Below are 11333 nucleotides of genomic sequence, written 5' to 3'. Positions count from 1 at the left end.
CTAAGGCTGGCCAAGATGGTGGCCATCTCTTCTTCCTCCACAAGGTTTTGTGGATGGCTACCCCCCAATTGTTCCATCTCCTTCGCAGGTGATGTAGCTCTGTACTACCTTTGCCAGTTCGCTCCAAGGTTCTCCCAGTGTTGCCGGTAGCACTCCTTTTCCCTTCACTGTCAGCTCCTGCCCTTCATCTTGGAAGAGTTCTACGATCTTTTGCAGTCTTTCTTTCTTTGTTGTTCATATTGGACCTAAGTCTGGTAATCCGGTTACTTCCATGATTATTTCCTTCGTGACTGCTATCTGCTTCCCACCTACCATTGAGTGTTCTTCCTGCAAATTCTGCAGGAATTCCATGGCCACTTTTTCGTTTGATTTGCGCAGGCGGCCAAAATAAGTTAACCACCCTGCTTTCTCTAAGATCTTCCGAGCGGCTTCGGAAACTATGAGCTCGCTCGGCTCGCTTCTGATAGACTTTCCCCCCATGGTTCTGTTTCAGGGTCTAGATGGAACAGCAATGCAAAGAACGTAATTGCGGCAAAAAGAAAAGATACAGAGCATGCATGAATAATTGATCATAAATAACAACTTTTTTCAAAAAATAGCATTGTCATGCCGTTAACGCATATCGTACCTCCGTATCATATCATTTCCGAATGATGTGTTAACACGTGGCCGGCGGAGTAATGAAGTCACCTCCCCCCCGCGTGAAATGATAGGCTGCCCCAGCCGTCAAATAGAAGAAGGCGGTCATTCCATCACCGAGTCATAATAGAGCAGCTTTTAAAATTTTGCCATGCTTCAGATTAGACAAAGAAATACCGAGATCGATGCGACAGATAGATCGCGTTTAACATAAGCCTTCGTGATGTGATGCAGAACATAAGGATAGGACGTCTAGCACTCATGGAAAGTCTGAGATTGTCATAGTCAATGCCTTTGCCATAATTGGTAATGATAAATGGTCATGTGACGTATCCATTAAGGTGTAAGATATAATTATTACAAGGATAGAAAGAAAGATTTAATAAGATCCAAATTGGTGTATATGTTTTGACTCCGATACCATTAACAGAGCTCTGCTGCCGACCGGTGTTTATAACCGTGGCAGAGTTGTTTATTTCACCCCGGAACCATAGTCCTTTGTGTAGTTTTGAAGAGCAATTCTTGTCAACATGCAGGCCATCATGCTGGCTTGGTAACCAGATAACCATGACACCATTCACCAGAGAGGCGCGAAACGTGGGCAGGTTGGCTCGTGATGAGACCCCCTGTTCCAAGGTTTGTTTATATAATGAACCTGTTGGACCATATCCCTAGTGTGGTGGCCATGATGGGAATGCCACTTCGCTTCCAATCTTATGATCATAGTAGGCTGGTTCTTAATGAAACCCCCTATCCTGCATTTGACAAATAATTTCTTTTGGTTCTGCTGCTTTTTCTTTTGAGATAGACTTTTGCTCTTGTATAGTTACACATAAGGGTGGTTCAGCCCTCCTTAAGAGTGGGAATGGCGGAAGAAGTCTTGTTATCCCAATAGGAAGATATAAATTTTCTATTCTTATTTCCAAGTAATAATAAAGAAAATTGTAGGAACGTAACATGATAAAGTTTTCCAACAGGGCAGAGGAAGTGAGACTTATGGCTGAAAGAATGATGAGTGTATGGTTTCCTCCTTTGTTGCATCAATACTAGGGCTGTTATAGATAGCGATTTATGATGTGCTGATCTTGATATATCATGCCTTTTATATTTGTTGCATAAATATATAGCTGCTACTTATGGCCTCGGGACAATGTTTTCTTCTTATAGAAAGGACGAGGGCATACTATTTCTTTCTTACAAGGGAGGGTGGGAGGGTTCTTTTTGATGCAATGTCCTAAGATAACAAAAGCACTCAAATGCTGCTTACTAAAAAAAAAAAAAAAGATTGAAGAAAAAAAACACACAAATGTTGCTCCTTAAACGGAATAAGAAAATTCAAAAGTGTTGTTCCTTTTGAAAAGGAACAGCAAAAATTCAAAAGTGCTGTTCCTTTTGGAAAGGAACAGCAAAAATTCAAAATGTGTTGTTCCTTTTGGAAAGGAACAACAAAACTCAAGGGTGCCGTTCCTTTTGAAAAGGAACAGCAAAACACACAAGTGTTGTTCCTTTTGAAAAGGAACAGCAAAACACGCAAGTGCTGTTCCTTTTGAAAAGGAACAGCAAAACACGCAAGTGCTGTTCCTTTTGAAAAGGAACAGCAAAACACGCAAGTGCTGTTCCTTTTGAAAAGGAACAGCAAAACACGCAAGTGCTGTTCCTTTTGAAAAGGAACAGCAAAACACACCAGTGCTGTTCCTTTTGAAAAGGAACAGCAAAACACACCAGTGTTGTTCCTTTTGAAAAGGAACAGCAAAACACACCAGTGCTGTTCCTTTTGAAAAGGAACAGCAAAACACATAAGTGCTGTTCCTTTTGAAAAGAAACAGCAAAACACACAAGTGTTGTTCCTTTTGAAAAGGAACAGCAAAACACACAGTTGAAACATATATACAAAATTTACAATCTTATATACAAAATGTGGTAATAAAGAATGAAATTCTTACGAATCTATAGGGGAGGAAGTTTTTTCTTCCTCTCCCATAATCTTGATGTTAGTATCTTGGCGTAACTGCTGGCAAAATGATTCCCGAGTGAGCGGTTTGCGATACAGACGAACTCGATGGCCGTTTACTTTAAATGTATATCCAGATCCATCGATTGTACTCAAAGTAAGGGTCCCATTGTCATGGACTTTTCGAATCTCGTATGGTCCCAACCATCGAGTCTGAAGCTTCCCCGGGAAATCCTGAAATCTAGAATCATATAACAGAGCCCAGTCTCCTTCGTGAAATATCTTATTTTTGATGAGCGCATCATGCCATTTGGCTCGCTGCTGCTGGATGAGTGCTGTATTCTGTAATGCAGCGAGCCTTGTTTCGTCCAACTCATTAATTTGCTGTAATCGATTTTTCTGTGCTTCACTTAAATCTAATCCGACTTCTTGGGCAGTTCGCAGGGTTTGGATCTCAAATTCTATAGGAAAAATGGGTTGCTTTCCAAACACTAAGTGATATGGTGAATAGCCAGTGGTACTTCTCCATGTGGTTCGATAAGCCCACAGTGCCTCCGGTAGTCGGGCGGCCCAATCGCGGCGGTGTGAGGCAACAGTTTTTGTCAAGATGGACTCTATTATCTTATTACTGTTCTCGACTTGCCCATTTGCCTGCGGATGGTATGGGGTAGTAATTTTGTGATGTATGTGATGGTTATTGAGTGTTGCAGCTAATTTATGTCCCACAAATTGTGGTCCTCCATCTGTAACCACTTCCCTTGGGAGACCATAACGTACAAACAAATGGAACAAGAACTGAATTACCGACTCCTCTGTAGCTCTGGGTAATGCCTCCGCCTCAACCCATTTGGTAACATATTCAGTTTCCACCAAAATGTAAGTTTTTTGGTTTGATGGGGGGTTGATGGGTTCGAAAAAGTCCAGAGCCTAGCGTTCGAAAGGTTCGATCACCAATTGAGGTCGCAAAGGCATTTCGTCTGCTGGGCCAGGTCGTCCTACACGCTGACAACTATCACAGGCCTGGACAAATTTTTTGGCATCTTTGAAGATTGTAGGCCAGTAATATCCTGTTTGTAATACTTTGTGTGCTGTCCTTCGTTCAGCGAAATGTCCTCCACATGGCCCGTCATGGCAGGCTTTCAAGATATCAAAGATTTCGTCTTCTCGAATACATCTTCTGATTTCCATATCTGCGCCTGTGTGAAATAGATAGCCCCCAACCCACGAAAATCGATTGCTTTTCGCAACGATCTGTTTCCGTTCGTTGGGAGTTAAATGTTTTGGAAGCTTACCCACTGCAAGATAATTAGCCACATCAGCGTACCAGGGAGTCTGAACAGCGACTGCAAATAAGTGTTCATCTGGGAATTGGTCCTCAACTGCTCCTGTTTCAACTGCTTTTGGTATTCGTGAAAGAAAATCAGCTACAGGGTTCTCCTTCCCTGGTCGGTCTCTGATTGTAATGTCGAAAGCCTGCAACAAGATCAACCACCTGGTTATTCTTCCATTTGTAACAGGCTTATTTGCTAAATACCTAATAGCAGAATGGTCTGTAAACAAAATAACGAGGTAGCCTGTAATATAGTGTCTAAATTTATTAATAGCATGTATCACAGCTAAAAATTCTTTTTCGGTAACAGTGTAATTTAATTCAGCCGGAGCCAAATTTTTGCTGATGTAATAGATAGCGTATGGTCTTTTCTCTTCTTCTTGGCCCAACACTGCACCGATTGCTGTGTCTGAGGCGTCGGTTGAAATTTGGAATGGTAAGTTCCAATTAGGTCCTCTGAGAACTGGAGCTGTAGATAGCAACTTCTTTAACTCTGTGAAGGCTCGATCACATTTTTCTGTCCACAAAAAATCATCATTTCCAGTTAATGCATGTAGAGGTGCGGCAATACGTGAGTAATGTTGTATAAATCGTCTATAATACCCAGAAAAACCAAGAAAACTGCGTACCTCTGTTTGATTAGTGGGGGTTGGGATAAGCATGAGTATTTGAATTTTAGCCGGGTCTACCTGAATGCCAGCTGCTGAGATGTGATGTCCCAGAATGAGTCCTTCTGTCATCATCATGTAACATTTTTCGTGACTCAAGCAAAGCCTGGTAGCAATGCAACGCTCTAGAACTTTTTCGAGAGTGTCCAGGGCTGGATCAAAGTCATCTCCATATGGTGTGAAATCATCCATATAGACTTCCAATCCATCATTAATTAAATCTGCGAAGATGCTAAGAACAGCCCGTTGGAATGTGGCCGGAGCATTACATAATCCAAAGGGTAAGACTCGGTATGCGAATGTTCCCCAGGGGCAAGTAAAGGTAGTCTTGTCCTGGTCTTCAGGGGCGATCTGAATCTGGTTATATCCGCTGAAGCCATCCAAGAAAGAAAAAAAATTCTTGCCTGCTAAGGTGTCCAATACCTGGTCTATGAAAGGGAGAGGGAAGTGATCTTTTTGTGTAGCTTTGTTTAATTCTCTGTAATCAACGCAGATCCTCCATTTCCCGTTCTTTTTAGGTACTACCACAAGTGGGGAGACCCATTTGCTGTCAGAAATAGGATAAATAAAATTAACGTCTAATAATTTCTGCAGCTCATCTTTTACAACATCTTTTAAATGGGGATTGAGTCTTCTCTGTGGTTGGCGAACTGGTCTTGCATCTTTCTCGATATAGATACGATGTGTACATAGCTGGGGATCAATCCCCTTCATATTGGGATAGTCCCAAGCAAATGCCTCCTGATACTTTCGTAGGAGCTGGATGAGTTTGGTCTCTTGTTCAGGTGTCAGATTAGCGTTAATGTTTAAAGTTTTGCCCGGTTCAATTTGTATTACTTTGTTGTTAGCAACAGAGGTTACAGGTATATTTGGGTCATTGTCATCTTTTAGAGGATCTTCCTCTAATTCGTTATCAAATGCCGCTTTTATCATAAAGCATTGTGTATACGATGTGGACTCTGTTTGATTAATGAATTTATTGATGGCATCATCTTCCGTTTGATCTTTAAAATCTAGGGCTTCCTGAACTGTTAATGGTGGTCTAATATTATCAGTAATATATGAGGCAGGGCGCAGATTGGTCTTCGATATATGAGGTGTGATGCTTGGCTGGGCTGGCGGGTACAAGATTAAATTTTTGATATCCGGTCCTCTGGTTATGGTCATGTTTCCCTGCCGGCATCCAATGTAGGCGTCAGCAGTAGCGAGCCATGGTCTACCTAGAATTAGCGGATGTCCATCTAGTCGGGTTTTGGGATTAATCACCAGAAAATCGGTCGGGTATTCCCAAGAGTCCACTGAAACCATGACATCATACAAGGTGCCTTCTGGTCTTATTACTGATCGGTCAGCTAGTTCTAGTAAAGTGGAAGTAGGCTCTACCGATGTGATTCCAAGCTTCTGGCAGGTTGATGTTGTCAGGATGTTAATCGCAGCCCCTAGATCTACTAAAACGTTGGTCAGGGTCTGCCCACAGACTTGAACAGTGACAATTGGGTTTCCAGGATCCTCATATTTAATTGGTGTTTCTTTCCCTGATAAGAGGTCGGATAAGGTGCCGACTACCTGGACTCTAGGGTTAGGGGTTATATTTCTTTTTGTTTTTCTGCTACACAGGTCTTTTATGGTTTTTGCATATATTGGGATGTCCTGTATAGCCTGAAGGAATGGAATTCTTATATACAAGTTTTGGAGTTCTCCCAGAATATCAAAATCTGGATATTGCATTTGTCTTGGAATGGCCAGTCGTTCTGGGAAAGGTGGAGAAGATGTAAGTACTTGCTGATGAACTTGGTCTTTACTTACTTCTTCTTGTTGTGACGGCTGTTCTATCGGTAACTGGTCTTCAATATGAGCGGTTCTATGTCCCTCAGTTTCTATTATTCGCCCAGATCTCAACTGAAGATCATTGCACTCCTGTAGAGCAGATTCAATCTCGGAAGATTCTATAATTTGAAGAGATTGAACTGGCCGATTATTTGGGTTTGGGTTGGGTTGGGCTGGGAGCTGCGGTCTTAGGTTGGGCTGGGGATTTTGTTGCAAGGCTGGCAGAGTTGGTTGAGGGAGCGGAATTGATCCTGGCGTTTGATATGTCGATCTTGGCCAGTTGCTCTGCCAGGGTGAACTTTGCGAAGTGGAAGGGGTCCACTGCGGAGGATATGAACTATTTGGCCAATATGGCGGAGGATAAGGAAAGTTTGGCCAACCAGCTTGGTTCATCCAAGGGTTCGGAGTAGGAAACATTTGAGGCGGCCAATTTGAAAACGGGTGCTGAGACTGATTTTGCCACATATTCTGTTGCTGAGCATTAAATTGCGGAGATTGAAAAGAAGAGGAGGGATCTTGAAACATACCAGGTTGCCTAGGTTGCCATTGACGACGCTGGTTGATAAAGTATGCTGATTATGGTTCCTCTTCTGCTTCTTTGTACACCGCCTTTAAACCAGGGAGCGAGGGACAGCTTTCAGTCGGATGGTCCTTGGTACAAATAGCACATATTTGAACTGTATCGAGCGGGCATTCTTTCTGGCTATGTTTCTTCCTGCATCGTGGGTAGAAAATTGCCAGATTCTGTTCCGCTTATGCTTGCTTCTATTTAGCCTGCACAATATCAAGCTGTGTTGTTAATGTCCCCATGATATCAGTTTTAAAATTCTCTAACAGATTTCCAAGTTCCACTCGTGATACTCCTTCTGTTGATGTTCGATTGTCTCTAGTGAAGCGATCATATTCTGCTGGTTTTATCCGTGTGCTGCCTCTTGAGCTCCTGATACACAGATCAATGATGTCAGCAAAATTTTCCTGATAAATGTCTCCTTTACCCATAATATTCAACGTTTCAATCCATTGCTCCTTCATACCTCTAATCAATGCAGTTTTCAACACGTTATCGGGCAGAGGTAATGATGCATATGGAGATCTCTGCAAGTTATATTGGAAACGTTCTACATATTCTTCTAAAGTTTCATTTGGTCTGGCAGACATTTGAAATATTTCATCCTTTAGTTTTCTTGATCTACAATAATCCTGATATTTTTTTAAGAAGGCCGCTTTCATTTCGTCCCAATTGTTTATGACTCCACCACCTAGACCCATGAACCATCTCAGAGCTGCTCCCTTCAAGGTAGAGGGAAACAGTTTTAGCTTCTGGGGATCAGTGGTGTAATCGTATCCCCTGCATAACACATCAAATTCAAATAGAAACGCATCAGGGTCTTCTGATGTGAGTCCATGAAACGTCGGAATATGTTGAAGCGGAATTGCCTTCATTGGTGCATTCGCAGCAGAATCTACTATGGGATATTGCAAAGTAGAGGTTTGGGTATTTGGCTGATTCTGCGCCATGGAATCAAATATATGCCAGTAATCTTCAGGAATTTCCAATAGAGTATTCCTTGGTTGAGGAGGGGTAATCTTAGCAGGAACTGTTTTTACAGCACTCCCTTTATCAGGGATAATGATGGCCCCTATGGTCTGAGGTGAATGAATTCCCTCAACAAGGATTTTTGCAGCGCTTCCTTTATCCGGACTATTTAAAGGCTGGTTTAGTTCGATAGGAGATCTAGGTTCCTCGATTTCCCCTGTTTCTCCTTCTCCTTCGCAAAGGTTACTAAAATTTCCTTCGTGCACTGGTCCAGGAGTCGAATTGTCAAATTCTTGAAAGTCCTGCTCCTCTGTCTGACTGTGCACCTCCGCAAAGGCTTCAGATGGTAATTCTGAGGCCTGAAGGGAACTAGCAGGTTGTTTAGAGTTTACTTTCTTATAACCTACTGATGGCGGAGATCCGGCTTTCTTGTAAATTTCGTCTATAAAGGTCTTTCGTCCAAGGGTCGCCGACCCCTTGGCTTTTTCGATTTTGGATGGAGGCTTTTGATTCTTTTCTGGCTTTTTCTGCTTAGTCATGCACTCCAATTAAATTACTAAATCAATTCTGCTAGGAAAGCGGACGGTGGAGCAGGGATTTTACATGCTCCGCACGCAGGTTCTTACCTTCCGTTTTTAAAATCTAGTTCTCCCCTAACAGATTCACACACTACCCTATTAAAAAAACAAATGGCTATGCCCCTTCCCCGGCAACGGCGCCAAAATGTGGAGCTGTAACAAGGGTCTTTTTCACCTCTAGTTATCTCACATTACAAGTCAATCCGGGAGCGCTTTGTTATTGTAAGGGACATCTTAATTTGAGGCTATTTGTCAGGATAATGCTTCGTAGTATAGATCTAAAGAATACAAGAGTAAACGGATGCTAATGCTAAATTACTTTTGGATAAAGAAATCACACACACAGCAACTTCGTCGGTCGAGGGTATGGAATCAATAACCTATCCCCCTAGAAACTGATGAAGGAGTATGGATCATGATCTGGGAGCCTTATAGCGTCTGCTGTATCTCACAACAGTCTTGAACCTCCTCTCATGCTACTTCAATAAGCGCAAGCGAAAGGAACAGCAAGAAAACAGAATGAAACAACAACTTCAGAAATGGAACAGCAATAAAAGGAACGGCAGTAAATGGAACGGCAATAAATGGAACGGCAATAAAGAAACTAAGTCTCGCGAGATCTACACTTCCAATCCTTGGCACACACTTGCATACAAAAAGGAAAGCAATCATTTATACAGGTTTGTAGCTTGATCAAATGGAGCAGCAAATTATCAAAGACAGGAAACGTCAATCATATATATATCAAATGGAACAGCAAATCATTAAAGACAGGAAACGTCAATCATATGTACACGATCTGCAATAGTCACCAACAATCCATTAACCCCAATCACCTGTAGCTAAAATATTCCACTTATGAATTCTGTAATTAGTGCAAACAACTCAGATCAACAGTATGCGAAGAATCCTTTATTACAGAGATTTATAACAGGGAAGCTACAGATGAATAAATATGAAACAACATGTAACCATAACAGATTATGAGAAACAAACCACACAAAGCAGAATTGTAATGGTACAATCAGCCAGTGTCCGTTGGAGCCGGGCCCAAAGCTTCCAATGGCGCACTGCCGTAAACTACTTCAGACGCAAGGAGAAATTAACACCGAGATATTATATTAACGCATCAATGAGAGTACAAAACTAAGTCTCAGAGAGACTCAATAGTCTGAGTTCAACTGATAATAAAATTCATGAACAAAAAGTTAAAGATACAAAAGTCTTTCTTTTAGTTTCAATGCTACCCTCCTTTTATACAATTAACAGCGGACTTCATCGGTCGACAAAACGATTGATCGTAGCGATCCCTCAGGATCGAAGATCCTGAGGGATCCGCTAAACTGTTAACGCTTTCCTTTACTCGGCCTGTAATTCCAAACTGGCAGTCCTTCATCTCGTTTCGGACTGATCTCCCTTGATTTACTCGACCTGGTCTGAACCTTATTTAGAATTGGAGGGACAGCCGTTATCTTCTCGTCAAATCCCTGTTTCGCATTGCGCCTTCCTGCTTTTACCTTTTCCTGCGTAGAGAAGACAACTGTTAGTGATTGGATCATTTTAGACTCGTTGTCTTTGCATTTCCCCTACTTTATAATAAAGAAAAGATTACAACTATTGCTTAAAACATCACTAAATCATTTATTAAAACATACCTTCCCAATGCTCTACAGCATCTCTCTTCTATGACTTGGATAGGGGTAAAAGGGAAGGCGCAGAAATAGTAGAGTGCGCATATCTCATGTGCTCTACCATAGATGTGCGCAGTTTTACCAGGAGTCGAGTGTAGACATTGAGGTACGGTTTTGAGGTGGATTGTGCAGAACTTAAAGGAGGAGTTCTTGGTGTCTCGGGTGAGCACCCTCCTACCGTATGAGGTTGGCACATGTGTTGTAAAGGCTGTCTTTGCCTTGGTTGTAAATATTTCTAAGTATAGACTTGGAGTTTTGCCAAGTATACTTGATGATGTATTATTAGAACTGTTATAATATATTATTGTTGGGCAGACTTGTTCGGGAGTTGCCCCTCCCTTTATACTTGTGTGCAATTGTTATTGTTCTTGGTCAATTGCATTTGGATAATGAATGAGTATGGGCTTCATTAAGTATAAAGGATAAATGCATTTTACTTGGTTGCGAAACACAAACTAAGTAAGGACAAGTGAATTAGGCGTAGTCCATGTGCACGAGTATTGTTAAAAAGAAAGTGTTCGGTGGTGCCGCACCTCGTCGGCACGGTTGAAAGACTACCGTAGGCTTGGGGGCGTGACAGTAGTCATCTTCTCTATGTTTTGGCACATGAAGCAAGGGATTTTCATCATCCGTAACCAGGTAAAATGCATCAGTAGCCTGATATGATAAGCATATAAATGGGAGAACCGACCCTCACATCTGAAATACTTCATGATCAGTTTCATTAAAGGAGCATATTCATCTTTGAGGTACCAAAAAGGAAACACTCTCTTGAGCTGTCTCAAAAAGTCAGGCTTGATGTACGCTTCATAATGCTGCTGATCAATTTTCTGCCTCTTGTTCCATTTCTCTCCAATGTTGGGAATATCGGTTGCTAGTGAAATGGATTCTGGTGTTAATGTGAAAGTGACACCAGCTAGAGTGGCTTGATCACCATGTAAATGCAGTACAAACAAATGAGCCAACTCATGATGAAACTGAATGCTAGCAACCTTCTCACAAAATTCATAACATGACTGATGTTGGAAATAAGAGATGGCAAGAGGACAGGCCTGTAATTCAGCAAGAGTAGTTGGTTCTTCTCTAATATGTTTGCCACCTCTATGAGGCCT

Source organism: Pinus tabuliformis, chromosome X (assembly GCF_031772625.1).
Source record: "Pinus tabuliformis cultivar Carrire ecotype Pingquan chromosome X, CPIR1, whole genome shotgun sequence".
Lineage (NCBI taxonomy): Eukaryota > Viridiplantae > Streptophyta > Pinopsida > Pinales > Pinaceae > Pinus > Pinus tabuliformis.
Note: the sequence above shows the minus strand (reverse complement) of the source record.